At 43.6% G+C, this 18,489-nt stretch overlaps 1 protein-coding gene across 4 annotated transcripts in view; it reads right to left on the bottom strand.

The window, feature by feature from the left end:
- ITGB2 (integrin subunit beta 2) overlaps positions 1-18,489 on the bottom strand; it is a 220,890-nt gene that overhangs the window by 142,051 nt on the left and 60,350 nt on the right. Inside the window, exon 1 of one of the 4 annotated variants that reach the window (XM_069733516.1) lies at positions 18,127-18,269. The exons of the other annotated variants lie outside the window; for them this stretch is intronic. The gene's annotated coding sequence lies outside the window, so the exon portion shown is untranslated. Of the gene's footprint in view, positions 1-18,126; positions 18,270-18,489 lie in introns of those variants that run through there. 4 annotated transcript variants of the gene reach the window in all.

Here is an 18,489-nt window from a genome sequence, read left to right as displayed (position 1 = left end):
CAGAACAACTATAGGATTAGTAATGGATAGATGTCTTATAGACGCCTCTCCATTACTAATCATTGGGTTTGATGTCACTAGACAATACAAAGGTGACAGCAACCTCACAAATATGAACCCCACTTGCCACCACTTCAGGGTAAGTGGTAAGAGCCGGACAAAGCACCAGAATTGGTGCATCCAATAGATGTGCCTTTTCTGGGCAGTTGTGGGCTGCTATTTTTAGGCTGGGGGGCCTATATCAATGGCACCTTACCAGCTTGAGAATACCAGCCCCCAGGTATCTGCTTTAGCAAGACTGGTTGTCAAAAATGGAGGGGACCCGACACCATTTTTAATTTTTTGTTATTTAAATAATTTTAAAAAATCATGGGGACCCTTCTATTTCTGATAACCAGCCTTGCTTTAGCTAACAGCTGAGGGTTGCAGCCCGCAGATGTCAGCTTTGCCTAGCTGGTTATCAAAATTAAAGGGGAACCCATGCCATTTTTTTAATTTATTTATAGCGCAGGCAGTGGCTGATGAATGCTTCCATCGGCCGCCACCTGCTCTCACTGTTATTAGCGGAAGCAGGTGTAGGTTGATGGGAGTAGTAGTCCCATTAGCTGCAGCCTGCTCTGGCTGTTATCAGTTGAGAATAACTTAACATTCACCCCTGTTCACGCTAATCTATGGCGGAGCAGGGGAGAATGATGAGAGCGGTCTTCAGCACCTGGTACCGGGGAACAGCACTATCTGTACCACTGCTTCCCAGGCTCTGGCACATGTGATACTGGTGTGGCACACGGTTGCCACATGTTTGCCCAGGTGTTACACACACGGACACTGATATGTCCGGTACTGTTTTTTTCAGGTACCGGAAATATCAGAACTTGTGAAACTGGCCTTATAAGTTATGCTTCAAAATCAGTGGTATCTTTCTATTAATCAACAACAATTAAAGCACTATAAGTACATAGATGTATATACAGTATGTGCATCAACAGTGGTCCATTTTCACATCTACCTGTTACCCTAAGCAAACATCCACATCAACAGTGATCAATAGGACAGTTTGTACAGATAGGTCAATAGGTGCATAAAGACATTTATCTTATACTGTGAGACAAATGAATATATCTTGGACCAACCCTTTAATATTGATGATGACTCATAAAAAATGGAATGATCTCACCTCATCAATTGGCTTCCTTGCAGACATGTGGGACAGGAGTTGCTCGCATGTGGCATCAGACAAGGAATAGTTGCATGCTGTCAGACCCTATGCACCAAAACTCCCCCCATTACAAAGGCACTCCACAGCTGGCACTCAACAACTGCTTGATATCTTGATATTCCCTATGTGCCTCCCATAGGCACAGTGGCGTGACCGGCAAGGCTTCAGTCATCGCTGAACAGTAACTAAAGCCTCGCCTCTATGACTACAAGCCGGAGGCTGCTGGGAGGAATAAAGGTCATTTTCTCCCAGGCTTTCAGTGCAGGCACCTTTGAAACGCTATTAACCTGCAGATTGACCCTATATCTGCAGGTTAATAGAGTTTTCAATATTTCAAGGAAATAGCTGTTTCACATGCAAAACCGAGCGGCTGATCAAAATGATCAAGTGGTTTTCCATGTGAAAAGGCTGTTTCCGTACAAGATAAATTGATTGTGCAGAGAGAAACACTGGAAAGATCTCAGTGTGACTGCTGTGTGTGAACACAGCTTTAATAAGATGTTTAAACCCATAGGAAAAAAATGGACAACCTAATTAAAAATCTGAATATTAGTAGTTGGTGATTTTCAGAAGTGTGATGTTGTGTCTATGATTCTACAAGGAGAAAACAGCTATGAAAATGGCTCTTGCTGTGATCACCCTCACTATCAGGCTACATGGTGAGTCAGTATTTGTAAGCCAAAATCAGGAGTGGGTGATAAATACAGAAGAGGTGACGTGTTTCTATTATACTTTTCCTCCGTTTCTTCTTCTCCTAATTTTGGCTGATGTAAAGTTCTGACCAAATACTGAATGTGCATGTGGCCTTAAAAGTGTTTTTGCAGAATTTAAAGTTAAAACCTATCCCTTGCCCTCCCTGAGTCCATTCCACAAGTCCAATATTGAACCACATATCCTCAAAGCACATGTATGTTAAGAAAATACAGATGCAATTATAATTTGCCCTTTGACTCTCTAGTTGCTTTCTGCTTTTTGCTGATATTCAATGTACATTTTTTTTAAAATAACGTTAAACATTGTTAAAAAAAAAAATTACCATTTATTTTTTCATTACATGTTTATATGACTATTTTATTATACTAGCTCTAACCCTAACCCTAAACCTAGCCTTAACTCTAGCACTAGCACTATACCTAGCTAGTGTTGGAAAAATTGTAAAAAGGTAAAATCAGCTCTTAGCGATGAATAAAGACAGTATTAAATTGTGTGATGCATATGACTCGATACTGTTTTCATTCATTACCTGCTCAGATTGGCATCTCAGTCACTGCCTATGTAGAGCACAGCAGATGAGATGAGTTTTCCATTGATTACTGTGCCTTTCATACGTAGCGACTGAGATGACAAAGCGCTTTTAATTTTACTGAAAAGTTTGTCACCTCTGACACTGCCCATGCAGAGCACAGCAGCCAAAGGCAAACCCATCTTGAATGCTGCACTCTGCAGTATCACTGCACTGTTCTAAGAAGAGAGGTGCTTGCATTTGACAGTGAGGTAGGGAAATTGAAAAATTTGGCACGCCAATAGACTTTGGTCCTCGGGGCAACAGCAACTGTGCTGTGCTATGCTATTGTAAGTGAGGGTCCCAAGAATGATGCTCTGGATCCCAAAACTTGTGCTCTACCAATCTCTGCCTCTAATGGATCAAAGTAGTGCATGTTAAAGGTCTGCTCCATTCATATTCCTTGGGACCTCTAGAAATAGGCAAGTGATTTCTCTGACAGTCCCATAGATGAAGCAATAGTCAGCGATGGGACTCTGCAGTGCCTGTCTGATTGCAATGTTCCAGTGCCCCTTTCTTCAGCTCTATGGAGGCCTTAAAAGGTCCTACGGATAGTGATTAACTTTGAACTCTGGAATTAGCTTTCTAATACCTCCAAGTAACTGCTGCCTTTTATTGCAATGCTTTATATCTTTAACCTAAAAAATAATTTGAGGTTTACATGCTGATCTATATTTGTGTCATATTCACACCCGTGCTGTTTCCATGAGCACATTACACAATAGATAAAATCTGAACCATTTCCACCCACATAAAGCTGACAACATAGAACATATTTTGCATGTAATCTGTCAGATTAAGGACCTTTGGAGTCGTTCACTTGACCCATCTCATACACAGACCTGTCACCCTTACAGTGGGGAAAAGAACTATTTGTTACGCTGCTGATTTTGCAAGTTTTCCCACCTACAAAGAATGTAGAGGTCTGTAATTTACACCTGTGAGAGACAGAATCTAAAAATAAAAAGCAGAAAATCAGATTGTATGATTTTTACATTAAATTGCATTTTATTGCATGAAATAAGAATTTGATCACCTACCAACCAGCAAGAAATATGGGCCTCACAGATCTGTTTGTTTTCCTGTAAGGAGCCCTCCTACTCTGCACTTATCACCTGTATTAATTGTACCAATTTGAACTCGTTACCTGTATAAAATACATCCGTACATACGCTCAAACATCACACTCCAACCTCTCCACCATGGCCAAGACCAAAGAGCTCTCTAAGGACATCAGGGACAGAATTGTAGACCTGCACAAGTCTAGGATGGGCTACAGGACCATCGGCAAGCAGATTGATGAGAAGGCAACAACTGTTGGCACAATTATTAGAAAAGGGAAGAAACACAAGATGACTGTCAATCTTCCTCAGTATGGGGCTCCATGCGAGATCTCGCCTCGTGGGATAAGGATGATGCTGAGAAAGGTCAAGAATCAGCCCGAAACTACGCAGGAGGGCTTGGTCAATGACCTGAAGAGAGCTGGGACCACATTCTCAAACATAACCATTAGTAACACACTACACAGTCATGGATTAAAATCCTGAAGGGCACTAAGGTCTCCCTACTCACACCAGCACATGTCCAGGCCTGTTTGAAATTCACCAATGACTATCTGGATGATCCAGAAGAGGCATGGGAGAAGGTCATATGGTCAGATGAGACCAAAATAGAGCTTTTTGGTCCCAACTTCACTCGCTGTGTTTGGAGGAGGAACAATAAGCACAACCCCAAGAACACCATCCCAATTGTGAAGCACGGTGGGGAAACATAATACTTTGGGTGAGCTTTTCTGCAAAGGGGACAGGACGACTGCACCGTAATGGAGAATGGATGGGGTCATGTATAGTGAGATTTTGGCCAACAACCTCCTTCCCTCACTAAGAGCATTGAATATGGGTCATGACTGGGTCTTCCAGCATGACAATGACCTGAAACACACAGCCATGAAAACTAAGCAGTGGCTCCGTACAAAGCATTTCAAGGTCCTGGCGTGGCCTAGCCAGTCTCCAGACCTGAGCCCAATAGAAAATCTTTGGAGGGAGCTGAAACTCATTGTTGCTAAGTAGCAGCCCAGAAACCTGAAAGATATGGAGAAGATCTGTATGGAGGAGTGGGCCAAAATTCCTACTGCAGTGTGTGCAAACTTGGTCCAGAAGTACAGGAAACGTCTGATCTCAAATTGTAAACAAAGGTTTCTGTACCAAAAATTAAGGTCTGTTTTTTATAGTATCAAATATCTCTTTCATGCAATAAAATGCAAATTAATTATATAAAACTCATACAATGTGATTTTATGGATTTTTTTTAAGATTCTGTCCCTCACAGTTGAAGTATACAATAAAAATTATAGATCTTTCCATTATTTGTAGGTGGGAAAACTTGCAAAATCGTCAGTTTATCAAATACTTAATTTCCCCACTGTATGCGCAACATGCATATCAGAGAACACAGGACATGAGGTGAGAAAAATGTAGACACTATTTTCTCAGGCCCTTGGGTATTGTGAGTCTGACTCATGTGGAGCCTAACAAAAATCACACCATTTTGTGGTTTCCATACATGCCTTTTTATTCATGCTTGTGCTTAGTACATGCCTTGCCTTGCCCACGGACCACATTTTTATTTTTGCTCAGCTTGTACTAGTCTCTGCCTCTGATGATTTAATTTGCAGTTTAGGCATGAAATATTAATACACTGCTCAAAAAATAAAGGGAACACTAATATACCACATCCTAGATATCTCTGAATGAAATATTCCAGTTGCAAATTTGTATTCATTGAATAGTGGAATGTGTTCAGAACAATAAAACATAACAATTATCAATGTAAATGAAAATGAATATCCCATGGAGGTCTGGTTTTGGAATGATACTCAAAATCAAAGTGGAAAATCAAATTACAGGCAGATCCAACTTCAGTGGTAATGCCTCATGACAAGGAAAAGATGCTCAGTATTGTGTGTGGCCTCCACGTGCCTGTATGACCTCCCTACTGTACAATGCCTGGGCATGCTCCTAATGAGGCGGCGGATGGTCTCCTGAGGGATCTCCTCCCAGACCTGAGCTAAAGCATCCGCCAACTCCTGGACTGTCTGTGGTGCAACGTGACGTTGGTGGAGGGAGCGAGACATGATGTCCCAGATGTGCTGAATTGGATTCAGGTCTGGGGAATGGGCGGGCCAGTCCATAACTTCAATGCCTTCATCTTGCAGCAACTGCTGACACACTCTAGCCAGATGAGGCTGGCATTGTCCTGCATTAGGAGGAACCCAGGGCCAACCGCACAAGGATATGTCTCAGAAGGGGTCTGAGGATCTCATCTCGGTACCTAATGGCAGTCAGGCTACCTCTAGCGAGCACATGGAGGGCTGTGCGGCCCTCCGAAGAAATGACACACCACACCATTACTGACCCACTGCCAAACCGGTCATGCTGAAGGATGTTGCTGCCAGCAGATCGCTCTTCACGGTGTCTCCAGACTCTGTTGCGTCTGTCACATGTGCTCAGTGTGAAACCGCTTTCATCTGTGAAGAGCACAGGGTGCCAGTGGCGAATTTGCCAATCCTGGTGTTCTGTGGCAAATGCCAAGCATCCTGCATGATGTTGGACTGTCAGCACAACCCCCATCTGTGGACGTTGGGCACTCAGACCATCCTCTGATGGTTTCTAACTATTTATGCTGACACTTGATAATAATAATAATAATCTTTATTTTTATATAGCGCTAACATATTCCAGCAGCACTTTACAGTTTTGCACACATTATCATCACTGTTCCCGATGGGGTTCACAATCTAAATTCCCTATCAGTATGTCTTTGAAATGTGGGAGGAAACCGAAGTACCCGGAGGAAACCCACGCAAACACAGGGAGAACATACAAACTCCTTGCAGATGTTGTCCAAGGTGGGATTAGAACCTAGGACTCCAGCGCTGCAAGGCTGCAGTGCTATCCATTGAGGCACCGTGCTGCACATTTGTGGCCTGCTGGAAGTCCTACTTGCACAAAGGCTGAGGTAGCGGTCCTGCTGCTGGGTTGTTGCCCTCCTATGGCTCCCTCCACATCTCCTGGTGTACTGGCCTGTCTCCTGTTAACGCCTCCAGCCTCTGGACACTACGCTGACAGACACAGCAAACCTTCTTGCCACAGCTCACATTGATGTGCCATCCTGGATGAGCTGCACTACCTGAGCTACTTGTGTGGGTTGTAGAGTCCGTCTCATGCTACCACGAGTGTGAAAGCACAACCAACATTCAAAAGTGACCAAAACATCAGCCAGAAAGCATTGGTACTGAGATGTGGTACTGAGATGTGGTCTGTGGTCCCCACCTGCAGAACCACTCTTTTATTGAGTGTGTCTTGATAATTGCCAATAATTTCTATCTGGTATCTATTCCATTTGCACAACAGCATGTGAAATGGATTGTCAATCAGTGTTGCTTCCTAAGTGGACAGTTTGATTTCACAGAAGTTTGATTCACTTGGAGTTATATTGTGTTGTTTAAGTGTTCCCTTTATTTTTTTGAGCAGTGTATTTTGGGGAAGTAACAGTTATGCAAAAACAGGATGCTCCACCCCATTTGCAGACTTGCCAGTCAGCGCCTGGCATACAGTGGGTACGGAAGATATTCAGACCCCTTTAAATTTTTCATTCTTTGTTTCATTGCAGACATTTGGTAGATTCAAAAAAGTTCATTTTTCTCTTTAATGTACACTCTGCACCAAATCTTGACTGAAAATACAGAAATGTAGTAATTTTTGCAAATTTATTAAAAAAGAAGAACTGAAATATCACATGGTCATAGGTATTCATTCCCTTTCCTCAATATTGAGTAGAAGCACCCTTTTGAGCTAGTACAGCCATGAGTCTTCTTGGGAATGATGCAATAAGTTTTTCACACCTGGATTTGGGGACCCTCTGCCATTCTTCCTTGCAGATCCTCTCTAGTTCCGTCAGGTTGGATGGCGAACGTCAGTGGACAGCCATATTCAGGTTTCTCCAGAGATGCTCAATTGGGTTTAGATCAGGGCTCTGGCTGGGCCAGTCAAGAATGGTCACAGAGTTGTTCTGAAGCTACTCCTTTGATATTTTAGCTGTGTGCTTTGGGTCATTGTCTTGTTGGAAGGTGAACCTTTGGCCAAGTCTGAGGTCCAGCGCAGTCTGGAAGAGGTTTTCATCCATGATATCTCTATATTTGGCCACATTGATGTTTCCTTCAATGACAACCAGTCGTCCTGTCCCTGCAGCTGAAAAACAACCCCATAGCATGATGCTACCACCACGTTTCACTGCTGGGATTGTATTGGGCAGGTGATGAGCAGTGCCTGATTGTCTACACACATACCGCTTAGAATTATCACCAAAAAGGTCTATCTTCATTTCATCAGACCAGAGAATCTTATTTCTTATAGTCTAGGAGTCCTTCATGTGTTTTTTAGCAAACTCTATGTGGCTTTCATATGTCTTGCACTGAGGAGAGGCTTCCGTTGGGTTACTTTGCCATAAATGCCCGACTGGTGGAGGGCTGCAGTGATAGTTGATTTTGTGGAACATCTACTGCATCTCTGGAGCTCTGCCAGAGTGATCTTGGGGTACTTCTTTACTTCTCTCACCAAGGCTCTTCTCAGGTGATTGCTCAGTTTAGCTGGACGGCCAGGTCTAGGAAGACTTCTGATGGTCCCAAACTTCTTCCATTTAAGGATTATGGAGGCCACTGTGCTCTTAGGAACCTTGAGTACTGCAGAAATTCTGTTGTTACCTTGGCCAGATCTGTCAAGATGGGATGCAGAGTGTACATTAACGTGAAAAAAAAACTTTCTTGAATTTACTGAGTGGCTGCAATGAAACAAAGAGTGAAAAATTTAAAGGGGTCTGAATACTTACCATACCCATTGTATGTAGAGCTTCGGGCAGTGGACAACTTTATCTACTCTATTGTTAATAAACACAGATCATGTTTTCTCAGATCACCTAGTGAGTCCTGTCCCTTGCCCAGGTTTGCCCCAAGCCATTAGCGGTCTCTTGCCCTGCCACGATCACAAATTCCAAAATACTTTTAGACCCAGTAAAGGTGAATATGAATATAGTATAGCCAAACAGATATAGTATTTCTGTTTGGATGCAGCTTGTTTCACCCCAAATATGTTGTAGTACATAGTGAAGAGTGCCTTACAGTGTACGATGATAACACCTAATAATATGTCATGTGTCACGAAGGGATTAAATCCGCCATACGTTTCCAGAAATATACATAGTTACATAGTTACATAGTTATTAAGGTTGAAGGAAGACTATAAGTCCATCTAGTTCAACCCATAGCCTAACCTAACATGCCCTAACATGTTGATCTAGAGGAAGGCAAAAAAAACCCATGTGGCAAAGAGTAAGCTCCACATTGGGGAAAAAAATTCCTTCCCGACTCCACATACGGCAATCAGACTAGTTCCCTGGATCAACGCCCTATCAAGGAATCTAGTGTATATACCCTGTAACATTATACTTTTCCAGAAAGGTATCCAGTCCCCTCTTAAATTTAAGTAATATAGGCATATTTTATTGATTGTTAATCTCTATGTGATAAATCCTTCACAGTTAGTGAATAACAGCACACACTGCGACAAGTGACACATCTCTGAATTCTGCGTTTCAGCCTCTATCTCCTGCTGTCTTAAGCTTACACATCAGAAGCCTTCTGACAGATTCCCTTTAAGGGTATATGCACACAACGTCTTTTAAACGCAGGCTAACCAATCCAGTTTTTCAAGACGAAGACTCTTCAGGAGATCTCCGGCAGTGTTTTTCCTGAAGCGGTTTTTAAGTGTCTTTACAGTTATTTTCTGCGGTGGCTTTGTCCTCTGCATTTTTTTAACTTGTATGAATAAAACAGTGAGAGGCTTCAAGCTGAAGCCGCCTGAAGAACGGTCAGGTCACCTTTAACCCCTTTCTGACATTGGACGTACTATCCCGTCGAGGTGGGGTGGGCCCCCATGTCCACGGACGGGATAGTACGTCCAGCGCGATCGGCGGTGCTCACGGGGGGAGCGCGGCCGATCGCGGCCGGGTGTCAGCTGCCTATCGCAGCTGACATCCGGCACTATGTGCCAGGAGCGGTCACGGACCGCCCCCGGCACATTAACCCCTGGCACACCGCGATCAAAGATGATCGCGATGTGCCGGCGGTGCAGGGAAGCATCGCGCAGGGAGGGGGCTCCCTGCGGGCTTCCCTGAGCCCCCCGCAGCAACGCGATGTGATCGCATTGCTGCGAGGGTCTTACCTCCCTCCCTCCCTTCTCCAGGCCCGGATCCAAGATGGCCGCGGATCCGGGTCCTGCAGGGAGGGAGGTGGCTTCACAGAGCCTGCTCAGAACAGGCACTGTGAAGCAGCCTGCACTCCTATCAGATCGGTGATCTGACAGAGAGCTGTGCAAACTGTCAGATCACTGATCTGTGATGTCCCCCCCGGGACAAAGTAAAAAAGTTAAAAAAAAAAATTTCCAAATGTGTAAAAAAAAATTTAAAAAAATATTCCTAAATAATGAAAAAAAAAAATATTATTCCCATAAATACATTTCTTTATCTAAATAAATACAAAAAAACAATAAAAGTACATATATTTAGTATCGCCGCGTCCGTAACGGCCCGACCTATAAAACTGGCCCACTAGTTAACCCCTTCAGTAAACACCGTAAGGAGAAAAAAAAAAAACGAGGCAAAAACGACGCTTTATTATCATACCGCCGAACAAAAAGTGGAATAACACGCGATCAAAAGGACAGATACAAATAATCATGGTACCGCTGAAAGCGTCATCTTGTCCCGCAAAAAACGAGCCACGACACAGCATCATCAGCAAAAAAATAAAAAAGTTATAGTCCTGAGAATAAAGCGATGCCAAAATAATTATTTTTACTATGAAATAGTTTTTATCGTATAAAAGCGCCAAACATAAAAAAAAGATATAAATGAGGCATCGTTGTAATCGTACTGACCCGAAGAATAAAACTGCTTTATCAATTTTACCAAACGCGGAATGGTATAAACGCCTCCCCCAAAAGAAATTCATGAATAGCTGGTTTTTGGTCATTCTGTCTCCCAAAAATCGGAATAAAAAGCGATCAAAAAATGTCACATGCCCGAAAATGTTACCAATAAAAACCTCACATGACTCTGTGGACCAAAATATGGAAAAATTATAGCTCTCAAAATGTGGTAACGCAAAAAATATTTTTTGCAATAAAAAGCGTCTTTCAGTGTGTGACGGCTGCCAATCATAAAAATCCGCTAAAAAACCCACTATAAAAGTAAATCAAACCCCCCTTCATCACCCCCTTAGTTAGGGAAAAATTAAAAAAATGTATTTATTTCCATTTTCCCATTAGGGCTAGGGCTAGGGTTAGGGCTAGGGTTAGGGCTAGGGTTAGGGCTAGGGTTAGGGTTAGGGCTAGGGTTAGGGCTAGGGTTAGGGCTAGGGTTAGGGTTAGGGCTAGGGCTACAGTTTGGGTTGGGGCTAAAGTTACAGTTAGGGTTTAGATTACATTTACAGTTGGGAATAGGGTTGGGATTAGGGTTAGGGGTGTGTCAGGGTTAGAGGTGTGGTTAGGGTTACCGTTGGAATTAGGGTTAGGGGAGTGTTTGGATTAGGGTTTCAGTTATAATTGGGGGGTTTCCACTGTTTAGGCACATCAGGGGCTCTCGAAAAGCGACATGGCGTCCGATCTCAATTCCAGCCAATTCTGCGTTGAAAAAGTAAAACAGTGCTTCTTCCCTTCCGAGCTCGCCCGTGTGCCCAAACAGGGGTTTACCCCAACATATGGGGTATCAGCGTACTCAGGACAAATAGGACAACAACTGTTGGGGTCCAATTTCTCCTGTTACCCTTGGGAAAATACAAAACTGGGGGCTAAAAAATAATTTTTGTGGGAAAAAAAAGATTTTTTATTTTTACGGCTCTGCGTTATAAACTGTAGTGAAACACTTGGGGGTTCAAAGTTCTCACAACACATCTAGATAAGTTCCCTGGGGGGTCTAGTTTCCAATATGGCGTCACTTGTGGGGGGTTTCTACTGTTTAGGTACATTAGGGGTTCTGCAAACGCAATGTGACGCCTGCAGACCATTCCATCTAAGTCTGCATTCCAAATGGAGCTCCTTCCCTTCCGAGTCCTCCCATGCGCCCAAACGGTGGTTCCCCCAAACATATGGGGTATCAGCGTACTCAGGACAAATTGGACAACAACTTTTGGTGTCGAATTTCTCCTCTTACCCTCGGGAAAATACAACACTGGGGGCTAAAAAATAATTTTGGGGGGAAAGATTTTTTTTTTTAATTTTCACGGCTCTGCGTTACAAACTGTAGTGAAACACTTGGGGGTTCAAAGCTCTCACAACACATCTAGATGAGTTCCTTAGGGGGTCTAGTTTCCAAAATGGTGTCACTTGTGGGGGGTTTCTACTGTTTAGGTACATTAGGGGCTCTGCAAATGCAATGTGACACCTGCAGACCATTCCATCTAAGTCTGCATTCCAAATGGAGCTCCTTCCCTTCCGAGCCCTCACATGCACCCAAACAGTGGTTCCCCCCATATATGGGGTATCAGCGCACTCAGGACAAATTGGACAACAAATTTTGGGGTCCAATTTCTCCTGTTACCCTCGGGAAAATACAAAACTGGGGGCTAAAAAATAATTTTTCTGGGAAAAAATTTTTGTTTTATTTTTACGGCTCTCCATTATAAACTTCTGTGAAGCCCTTGGTGGGTCAAAGCGCTCACCACACAATTAGATAAGTTCCTTAGGGGGTCTACTTTCCAAAATGGTGTCACTTGTGAGGGTTTTCTACTATTTAGGTACATTAGGGGCTCTGCAAACGCAACATGGCATCTCATCTCAATTCCTGTCAATTTTGCATTGAAAAGTCAAACGGCGCTCCTTCCTTTCCGAGCTCTCCCATCCGCCCAAACAGTGGTTTACCCCCACATATGGGGTATCAGCGCACTCAGGACAAATTGTACAACAACTTTTGGGGTCCAATTTCTTCTCTTACCCTTGGAAAAATAAAAAATTGGGGGCGAAAATATAATTTTTGTGAAGAAATATGATTTTTTATTTTTACGGTTCTGCATTATAAACTTCTGTGAAGCACTGGGTGGGTCAAAGTTCTCACCACACCTCTAGATAAGTTCCTTAGGGGGTCTACTTTCCAAAATGGTGTCACTTGTGGGGGGTTTCAATGTTTAGGCACATCAGTGGCTCTCCAAACGCAACATGGCGTCCCATCTCAATTCCTGTCAATTTTGCATTGAAAAGTCAAACGGCGCTCCTTCCCTTCCGAGCTCTCCCATCCGCCCAAACAGTGGTTTACCCCCACATATGGGGTATCAGCGTACTCAGGACAAATTGTACAACAACTTTTGGGGTCCAATTTCTTCTCTTACCCTTGGAAAAATAAAAAATTGGGGGCGAAAAGATAATTTTTGTGAAAAAATATGATTTTTTATTTTTACGGTTCTGCATTATAAACTTCTGTGAAGCACTGGGTGGGTCAAAGTTCTCACCACACCTCTAGATAAGTTCCTCAGGGGGTCTACTTTCCAAAATGGTGTCACTTGTGGGGGGTTTCAATGTTTAGGCACATCAGGGGCTCTCCAAACAAAACATGGCATCCCATCTCAATTCCAGTCAATTTTGCATTGAAAAGTCAAATGGCGCTCCTTCGCTTCCGAGCTGTACCATGCGCCCAAACAGTGGTTTACCCCCACATGTGGGGTATTGGCGTACTCAGGACAAATTGTACAACAATGTTTGGGGTCCATTTTCTCCTGTTACCCTTGGTAAAATAAAACAAATTGGAGCTGAATTAAATTTTTTGTGAAAAAAAGTTAAATGTTCATTTTTATTTAAACATTCCAAAAATTCCTGTGAAGCACCAGAAGGGTTAATAAACTTCTTGAATGTGGTTTTGAGCACCTTGAGGGGTGTAATTTTTAGAATGGTGTCACACTTGGGTATTTTCTGTCATATAGACCCCTCAAAATGACTTCAAATGAGATGTGGTCCCTAAAAAAAAATGGTGTTGTAGAAATGAGAAATTGCTGGTCAACTTTTCACCCTTATAACTCCCTAACAAAAAAAAATTTTGGTTCCAAAATTGTGCTGATGTAAAGTAGACATGTGGGAAATGTTACTTATTAAGTATTTTGTGTGACATATCTCTGTGATTTAATTGCATAAAAATTAAAAGTTTGAAAATTGCGAAATTTTTATAATTTTCGCCAAATTTCCGTTTTTTCCACAAATAAACGCAGGTACTATCAAAGAATTTTTACCATTGTCATGAAGTACAATATGTCACGAGAAAACAGTGTCAGATTCACTGGGATCCGTTGAAGCGTTCCAGAGTTATAACGTCATAAAGGGACAGTGGTCAGAATTGTAAAAATTGGCCCGGTCATTAACGTGCAAACCACCCTTGGGGGTAAAGGGGTTAACTGCGTTGTGGCTTTAAAAATTTAAAGTTGTTGGAAAAAGCTCAAAAGACTGAATATACGTGAAGCAAGTCATTTTTACTTTGCAGCGCGTATATTAATTCTTTTTAAGCTTTTTGTGCTTTTTCAGGTGGGTTATAGACCATACCCACCTGAAAAAGATGTGTGCACATACCCGTAGGTCTTTGGAGCGCCCGCTAGGATCATGGGGTACTCGGAATCGGGCTGGTTCTTAAGGGGATGTGTCACAATGGCAGTGACCTGGTCCGAGGCCCTGGGCGTCCAATAAAAGGGGATGTGAATTGCAAATAAAGTTTATGAAAGCTATTTGTTCGTGATGCCACCTGAGGTATTCGGTCAGGGATGACCGACGCTGATTAAAGGGGTCCTCTGGTGATGATGGTACTGCAGCAGGGATGGTATGGCTTCCCACAGGTGAAGCTTAGTCCCCAAGTGTAGTGGGTACAGATGACAGAGGGTGTAGTGCCGGAAAGAATTAGAGGACACAAAGTTGCAGTCTGTTTACCTTTTACTGGTAGTAAGCAGCCACAGTCCACGGTACGGATCACAGGTGATGGTGCGGTCCGGCCAGCCTGGAAGTGATTCAGAGATCCCCCTAGCCAGGTGGGGTTGGAAGCTTTCCTTACTGTGCTGTGTTGTAGTTCCTTGCTGCTTAAGGCTTCACACAAGGTCCTCATTTTCTCTCTGTCCCTTTAGGTAGGACACTACCTGCATGGCAGGCAACTTGAGCCTTTTTATAGGTGTCTCTGGTTGCGACTCTGGGCTCTATGCGCTGCTGTGCCTTCGGGTGTTAATAGTGGACAGGTGACTTGCAATCTCCTGCCCGCTGGTTTCTGCTGTGGGGCATACAGTTACCCCCACAACCTCGGTCTTCCGGCCACCGGTTCCATGCGCTTCAGAATGGAGGGAGCTCAGTTATAATAATTTTTTATTTATTTATATAGCGCCAACATATTCCGCAGCGCTTTACTCAGTTGCAGTTTCCCTCCAGCTCTTCACTTTTCCTTTGAACCTTCATCCTTCACACTCTCTACAGAATGTTCTGTCTCACTCTCTTCTTTCCAGGAGCTGCAGAACCTCGTGTCTGAACGGCCCCAGCTTTCCACTCCTCTCTCATAGACTGACTAACTCCTCCTCCAGCCAGAATATATATAGGGAAGGTTTACGATTGCGACCGCAGATGCGGACGAGCCGACGCCTCCACATCGCCTGACCATGACGATGTGGGCGAGCGTCCCAAAAAGGAACGCAATGTGGACCCACTGGACCACATAGAGTAACCTGGTCCTACCCAGACTAGGGAAGGGCAGCGAGCAGGGTCTGTGGCAGCTGAGCATGTGAACAAGATGTCGATATGCAGAACTAGACTACACCGCACAACTTCAGGTATGAAGAAACAAAGTTTACTTAAATGAAAGCACAGTACATAACAAAACATAATGATGTCAGGATCCCGATTCCACATGTCTAGGAAGGGTACACATCTCAGATGTCAGACGATGGCAGGAGTCATCATGGGTTGATGCAGTCCAGGGTCATCTGGCACGGGCTTACTAGAACGGCCTCTCTCTCAGGCCTCAGGCATAGCACAGGCTCAGCAGGAGAACATCAGACACCGATCCCAGAAGGACGTCATCACAGGGTGGACCTCAGGCCATCAGGACACAGGCAGGACATCAGGACACAGGCAGGACATCAGGACACAGGCAGGACATCAGGACATCGGACACTGGATAGACATCTGGGACACTGGCGTGGCAGCCCAGGTCATCGGCTGGGACACTGGCGTGGCAGCCCAGGGCATCAAGACATCGGACACAGGAAGGACATCAGGACATAAGCAGGACATCAGGTCATCGGACACAGGATAGACATCTGGGACACTGGCGTGGCAGCCCAGGTCATCGGCTGGGACACTAGCGTGGCAGCCCAGGACATCAGGACATCGGACACAGGAAGGACATCAGAACAAAAGCAGGACATCAGGTCATAGGACATGGGATAGACATCTGGGACACTGGCGTGGCAGCCCAGGGCATCAGGAACATAACACAAAGGACACAGTTCAGACAGGATCAGGTACTGGATATGCAGCCTCCAGGATAGGCGGATCTGGGTACTCTGCCCCAGAACAGGCAGAAACACAAAACACAAACGGACTGGATATGCAGCCTCCAGGATAGGCGGATCTGGGTACTCTGCCCCCAGAACAGGACGACAAAACAAGATACAAACAGATCTGGGTATACAGCCTCCAGGATAGGTGGATCTGGGTACTCTGCCCCCAGAACATGCGGGTAAACAAGACACAAATGGATCTGGATATACAGCCTCCAAGATAGGCGGATCTGGGTACTCTGCCCCCAGAACAGGCAAAAGACAGGTATCAGCTCGCTCAAAACATACTGCAGACAGACCGGGAGCTGAATACCTCACAAGGCAAGACACAGAAACACAATGCAATGCTCTTGCCACGCCCAACAAGAAAGAGAGAGTTTATATAGGAGCTGCTCCTTAGCAATAGGCTGAGGAAGCAACACAGGTGCACACTCAAACCCTAATAAAAGCAGGGTAGGTGTGGCCACGCGCACCCTAAGCACAAACAGAAACCATTACAGCACAGTCAGCACAGGAACTGTAGCTTAGGGCACCTGGCAGTGACTGCTAGCCTGGACACACGTGGAAAGTCATGCACCAGATGCAGTGGACCTCGGAAGCCATGGCTAGCTTCCACAGCGGCAGCCAGGGACCGCACATGCGAGTGGCCATGCAGCAGAGCAAAGACATCACAGCACATGTACAGCTATGCAGCGATGGCAGGGAACTGAGCAGTGTCCATACAGGTAACAGACAACAGTATCCCTGCACATTAGGGGGAGAGGAGCAAGGGTTAAAGCAGAGACATGCAGAGTAACGCCGAAAAAGCAAGGTATAAACCCAGTGGCGTCACAGGAAGCCACCCATTAACTGGATCAGAGCTCCCCCTTCTGGTCTGAAGTTAGAACAGTATTGTATGTATGTGTTTACCTGTTAAAGGGCTCTTTCCTCGCTTCCAGGCATGGCATCATCGTCCCCGTGAGGAAGTCAATACCACTGTAACAACCGGTTACCTGGGGTGTTACACCTCATTCAGACATATGTTGAATTTCACAGATTGAACACGTACATATTAAAGTTTATGGTGCTATTCACATGTCTGTTTTTTGACTGACAATTTGTCCACAAGAAAAATCATAGACATGTCTGTTTTTGTGATCGGAGACACTGATCCAAATTACCCATAGAAGTGTACGGATCCGTGAAAATCATTGAAAGAACACGGTGACATCAGTGTGTAATCCATTGATTAACACTGTAATGGATAGGAGAAACTTTGCAGTTTATTTATTTTTATATAAACTGAAATGTAGTTTGCATTGAAGACATCATATCTTTTCCTTTTTGATTTTCAGCAAACTTCCTTATTACAACCAATAAAAATGCCTTATAAAACATTTATTTATCTAGCCCAAATGTGCCATTTAAACATCTTTTGACTCAAAACAATTTGAACAAACTTAAGTTGTCCCAGCATACAATACTAATGACCTATCCTATCATTGACCTATCCTATCGATGACGTATCTGGCCACCCCATTGATCAGCTGTCATTAACTCCGATGGCAGATGCTCGTAAACATTGATCGAAGTTGAACGGCAGAGCTCCATTCAATGTGTAGCGGCCCCTGCTGAGTTCTGCACATTCGCTCCTATTCTTTTAAATGAGGAAAATCAAAATAGAAATTCTGAATATTTTGGTAATGGATTAGTAGTATAGAAAAAGGGACATTTAATTTCCACTGCCCTTTTAATCTCTTGCCAGATTACAAGCTAGTCTACAAACGGATTTATAATGAAAGATTCTGATACGAAAAGATCATTCCAAGTAGCTTTATATTATTAGATTTAATAACATACAATATATAGAAAAAGTAAAACCAGTCCAATTTTCAGTCATTTAAGATACAGATACCCTTTAAATAAATCTGCAGTTTCCAGATAAATAAATCAGTTTCCAGATCAGTAATTTTTTACCAGTTTATGCAATGCTTTCAGTAAGACTAATAGATGTAACACCCTTACCTTTATTTCGAAGTACCATGTGACATCTGATCTCAGAAATACTTTGAGTTCATTTTAAATATCTTTTTGGAAATGTTTCTAACTTACACACAGAGTGAGTAACGGTGTAACCAAAATGTGGTGTGTGAAGTGTTCCTCTTTCTGATTTCCTCTGCTGGTATTTGAGGGTGATGTGGGAGTGAAGCAATAACCTCTGCGTATCAGAAAGCTCCCTGGAACCTACGTATTGTAAAGTGTGGTAAGCAAAATGTCTACAGTCTTAGAGGAAATAAAGAAAAAAAATGTAGCAGCCGCAGTTCACCCAACATTATCTTCTTCCTGCAGTTTTGTTTCAAATTGCAATCTAATGCAGACTCGGAGACT

The sequence above is a fragment of the Ranitomeya imitator genome, chromosome 7 (genome assembly GCF_032444005.1).
Source record: "Ranitomeya imitator isolate aRanImi1 chromosome 7, aRanImi1.pri, whole genome shotgun sequence".
In the NCBI taxonomy this organism is placed as follows: Eukaryota; Metazoa; Chordata; class Amphibia; order Anura; family Dendrobatidae; genus Ranitomeya; species Ranitomeya imitator.
Note: the sequence above shows the minus strand (reverse complement) of the source record. Positions and strands in the feature narration are given on the sequence as shown.